Source organism: Zingiber officinale, chromosome 8B, assembly GCF_018446385.1.
Source record: "Zingiber officinale cultivar Zhangliang chromosome 8B, Zo_v1.1, whole genome shotgun sequence".
In the NCBI taxonomy this organism is placed as follows: domain Eukaryota; kingdom Viridiplantae; phylum Streptophyta; class Magnoliopsida; order Zingiberales; family Zingiberaceae; genus Zingiber; species Zingiber officinale.
Genome location: NC_056001.1, coordinates 87,744,092 through 87,749,670, shown reverse-complemented (window position 1 = coordinate 87,749,670; position 5,579 = coordinate 87,744,092). Strand labels below are relative to the sequence as shown.

Sequence of the window (5,579 nt, the reverse complement as noted above, 5' to 3'; positions counted from 1 at the left end):
AAGCTAACAATTTTGAAATCAAGCCTGTAGTGATCCACATGGTCTAGAAGAATCAATTTGGAGGAGGACCGCATGATGATCCAAACCATCACTTAGAGCTTTTCTACGAGATTTGCGGTACTATGAAAGTGAACGGGGTCCCTCCAGAATCAGTAAGGTTACTTCTTTTTGGATTCTCCCTGAAAGACAGAGCCAAGCAGTGGCTGAATTCTCTTCCAACAAACAACATAACGTCTTGGGAGCAGTGTGAGCAGAAATTTCTGGACAAATTCTACCCGCCAAGCAAAACTGCCCACATGAGGAATTTGATTGCAAGCTTCAAACAGATAGAGTCAGAATTATTATTTGAAGCCTGGGAGAGATTCAAAAGTATGTTGAGATAGTGCCCCCATCATGGCCTTGAGAAATGGTTGGTTCTACACACATTCTACAATGTAATCAATTATCACACGAAGGTATCCCTCGATTCAGCAGTAGGAGGAGCATTAATGAATAAGAGCCTTGATGAAGTTGAAGAGATCATAGAGAATGTGGCACAGAACCATCATCAGTGGGCAACCAAAAGATCCGGTGGTTCTTTCTCAAGGAATCCAATAAAGGCGTCAGGAAAATTCGACGTAGATGCAGTCACACTCATGTCTGCAAAGCTGGACGCTCTGACCAAGAAGTTTGAGGCCATGGGAAACAACACGACCAATGCAATAGTTTGTGTTTGCGAAACTTGTGGAAGTATAGATCATGCTCAAGATACTTGCCCCTTAGGGCCAATACAAGTACAGATAAACCAACTTGAGCAATGCGATGTGATAGTCAGTTACAACCAAAAGTAAAACAATCCGTACTCCAACACATACAACCTTGGATGGAGGAACCACCCAAATTTCTTGTATTAGAACAATCAAGACCAAGGACTAGCAAAACAAAGCTATAAACCTGGGCAACAGAGCTACCCATCTGGACAATAGACTTATCAACAACAACAACCTTCACAACTGTCCAGAATCGAAAAGATGCTTGAAGAAGCTCTCTCAAAGCAAAAAGAGATGAAGAATGAGATCAAGCAATTGACTCAAAGACTGTAAAATTTTGAAAAACATCAAAAGATGTAAGACAGCCAGATAGCCCAGATAGCCCAGATAGCCCAGTCTTTTTCAAGAGCACAGGGGACATTTCCAGGAAAGCTCAATATAAACCCGGTGGGACACTACAACTGCATTGAGCTGAGGAGCGGATGAACTTTGGGAGACCCCCAAATCACTACTCAGAAAGGACCTGACTCAGAGGAAGAGCCCTCTCCCCTAATGCTCAATCAGATCCAGAACAGGGATGGAGAGGAGATCACCAAGAAAGTTGAAGGAACTCTTCAAATTCCCCCATAAAGTCAGATAATTCCTTTCCCTCAGAAACTGATAACATCCCAAAAGGATGAAGAGTTTAACCAATTCCTGAAGAAGATTAAGGAAATTTACGTAGAAGTACCACTGATAGATGCACTGCACCAAATACTGAAGTTTACAAAATTTTTAAAGGGTATTTTATCTAGCAGGAGGCAGAAGGGCGACTTCGAGACCGTAGTATTAATAGAAAATTGCAGTGCTCTACTTATGAAAAATATTCCACCGAAACTTCAGGATCCAGGGAGTTTTTCCATACCTTGTAAAATTAGGTCTGAACTCATATAGAAAACTTTCTGTGACTTGGGAGCTAGCGTTAGCCTACTTCTATACTCGCTATGTAAGAAGTTAGGACTCCAGAACATTAAACTGACTACTATGGCATTGTAATTAGCTGACCATTCATGTAGATACCCAATGGGAATAGTAGAAGACGTGCCAATAGAAGTAGGCGGATGCATCATTCCCACAAATTTCATTGTCCTAGATATGGAGGAGGATCCCAAGATACCAATCATCCTTGGGAGACCATTCCTTGCCACCGCTGGAGCCCTCATTGATGTGAAAAGTCACAAGTTATCCTTGGAGATCAGTAAAAAAAGGATTGAATTTGATTTATCTGATTCTTCTAACTACGACTCCTCTTCTCAGGGAAATTCTGCCAAGATGGACATACACAAAGCTGAGGAATGCAGTTTCCAAGAGAGGTCCCCTCCAGCGAGCAATAAGAAGTACATTTGTCCTGCATGAGCAAAACTAAAGGTGTAGACTAGTGCATTAACCCTAGGAGGAGAGCCGTGCTTTCATGGGTTTAATCCATATTAACTGAAACAGGGTCGAGCTAAAGATCTAAAACAAGCGCTTCTTGGGAGCCAACCCAAGGGTTTTTCATTTTAGTTCATTATTCCATTTATTGATTTATTTCTCTAGTAAGTTCAAGTCGAGTACTTTTATTATTTCTTTATTTTTGGGTATTCATTTTCAGGATGTGCATAGCCTCCATGAGCTGGCCGTGAGCATTTCATGGACGTGGAGGTGTCAGAGGAACCAAAATGGCGAAAGGTGAGTCACCGTGCACTTAAAGGAGTCGGCTGTGTGACCCTACACGGCCGTGCGAAGCCGACAGAGGGATAAAGGCCATTGACCATGCAACCTTGCACGACCGTGTGGCCTGTGCAGAGATGAGAAGGGCACCAGCCATGCCAATTGGCAGGCCGTCCAAGACCTGTTAGAGTGTATACTAAAAGTCTAGCTTTTTATATAAATAATCATTTTGAAATAAGAATCACATTGGTCAAATGTCTACATTTATGCTAAGTGTAGTTGTCCATTTAATTTATATTGTAGATAACATGGTGTAAGGAGACACATAGAAGATCATGTTATCAGTTTCTTATAAAAAATCAAACACAAGAGGTTAACGGTTTTAAGTTATCATTTTTGTTATCGATTTTATTATTTCGATTTCATGTTTCGATATTGTGTTTCTATTGAGGTCTCTATAGTTAAACTGGTTGAGTATAAAAGCTGCCGTGTCTAGAGCATAGCCCCAAAGGAATATCGGAAGATCTGTGTAACTCATCATAGATCGTACCATATCTATTAGGGTACGATTCCTCCTTTCGGATACACCATTCCACTGTGGTGTTCAGGAGGAGTGAGTTGAGATAGAATCTCACACTCAGCTAGGTAGTCACGAAACTCATTGCTAAGGTATTCTCTACCTCGATCTGATCGAAGTATCTTAATACTCTTGCCAAGCTGGTTCTGTACTTCATTCTTGAATTCTTTGAACTTTTCAAAGGATTCTGACTTATGTGTCATCAAGTACACATAACCATATCTACTGAAGTCATCAATAAATGTAATAAAGTACCTATAACCGCCTCTAGTAGCGACATTCAAAGGGCCACATACATCACTATGTATGAGTCCTAACAAATCAGTCGCTCTTTCGCTGTGCCTACTAAAGGGAGTCTTGGTCATCTTGCCTAGTAGGGATGACTCGCATGTCTCATAAGATTCAAAATCAAATGAGTCCAGAAAACCATCCTTATGGAGCTGGGATAAGCGCTTGTCATTTATATGACCTAAGCGACAGTGTCAGAGATAGGTTTGGTTCATGTCATTTGACTTGAACCTCTTGGTATTTATGTTATAGATAGGGCTTTCAAGGTCTAGAATGTAGAGTCCGTTCATCAGAGGTGCCATACAATAGAACATATCTTTTAAATAAACAGAACAACATTTGTCCTTAATTATAAAAGAGAAACCTTTCTTGTCCAAATAAGAAACTGAAATTATGTTCTTAGTTAATGCAGGCACATAACAACAATCATCCAACTCTAATACAAGTCCAGAGGGCAGAGATAGAAAATAAGTCCCTACAGCAACAGCAACAACCCGTGCTCCATTGCCTACGCGTAGGTCCACCTCGCCCTTCGCCAATGCCCTGCTATTTCTCAGTGCCTGCATATTAGTACAAATGTGAGATGCACATCCGGTATCTAATACCCATGATGAAGAAATAGATAGATTGACTTCTATAACATATATACCTGAAGTGGAAGTCTCACTTCGTTTCTTCTTAAGATCTTCTAGGTAGACCTTGCAGTTCCTCTTCCAGTGCCCGGTCTGACCACAGTGGACGCATGTAGCATCCTTGGCAACCCCTCCTTTAGGCTTCAGTGCCTTGCCTTTGCCCTTGGCTTGGGACTTTCCCTTGCCTTTGGGCTTGCCCTTGACCTTGTGTTTCTGAACCATCAGAACAGAGTGGGGCTTAGCCTTCTTAAGGTTCAGCTCAGCAGTTCTTAACATGCTAAGCAGCTCGGGCAGTGACTTGTCAATTTCGTTCATATTATAGTTTAGAACGAACTGACTATAGCTATCTGGCAAGGATTACAAGATCAGGTCAGTGGCCAGCTCTTGTCCAAGCAGGAATCCCAATCTCTATAGGTTTTCTATGTACCCAATCATTTTGAGTACATATGGACCTACGGGAGCCCCATCTGACATCTTGCACTGAAACAGTGCCCTTGAGATCTCAAATCTCTCATGCCTCGCTTGTCCTTGATATAGTTGACGAAGATGTTCAACCATATCGTAAGCGCCCATTAACTCGTGTTGCTTCTGAAGTTCAGAGTTCATGGTCCCGAGCATTAGACAGGACACATCTAATGCGTCATCTTGATGCTTCTTGTAAGCATCTTTGTCTGCTCGCGTGACATTGGCAGGAGGAGCCTCCGGAATGGGATACTCCAGAACGTACAGTTTACGTTCCTGGGTGAGAACTATTCTCAAGTTCCTGTACCAGTCCAGGAAATTTGCTCCGTTGAGCTTGTCCTTCTCAAGGACAGAACGCAGGGAGAAAGTGTTCGTATTTGACGTCATGGTTATCTACAACAGAAAAATATAGAAAATAATTATCATATTCTTTTAAATCATTTAATTAGGCCTTTAACTAAATGATGCTCTCACTAAATTCTATAATTCATGTGGTACAAGATCCACATCATACTAACCCTTGAGTTAGCTTTGGCTAATACGCACAAGATTTAGTATGATCGGTAGGTAACGATTTACCAATTACATCTCTATGCAACTCTTGTTTATAGGATCATTATCCGCAGCTATATTAAAACTTGAGTTAGCTTTGACTAATACACCCAAGAATTAATATAAATGTGATTTATGTCCTATCTTTCCAACCGTTGGAAGAATGACTATAGTTGTACTCGATCTAACCGAGTTAACTAGGAATACTCAATCTAATTGAGTTTGTATTCACCCATGCGTTGATAAGCGGGACCAAGATTGTCCCTCCGTACCCTACCAAGATAATATGTGTTGCTCTGCTTTGGCAGATTCAACAACACATGTGATCGAGGTAGTGATAGGTATCACGACACGGTAGGCATTAGGGTTGACGCGATTTAGATCTAATCTAATCGTCGATGTGTATCAAATATGCGATAGATCTAATCTAATCGAAAGGGTGCATCTTGTACACAATTTAGATCTAATCTAATCGTTAGGCACTAATTAATTACTAATCATGCATCACATACACACAAGCAATTAATTAAATTAATTCGTGATTAGTCATGGCCCTACTACGATCTTCTCAAGCCAATGAGAAGATCGGATGGTCAACCTAGGGTCAACAACTTCTCAAGCTCCTCCCTT

General features: G+C 41.1%; 1 non-coding gene across 1 annotated transcript; it reads right to left on the bottom strand.

Moving 5' to 3' along the window:
• Nucleotides 1-294: 294 nt before the first annotated feature.
• LOC122018269 lies at nucleotides 295-400 on the bottom strand. The gene has a single exon (XR_006121695.1). It is a non-coding gene; the product is annotated as a small nucleolar RNA R71 (small nucleolar RNA).
• Between the last annotated feature and the right edge of the window lie 5,179 nt (nucleotides 401-5,579).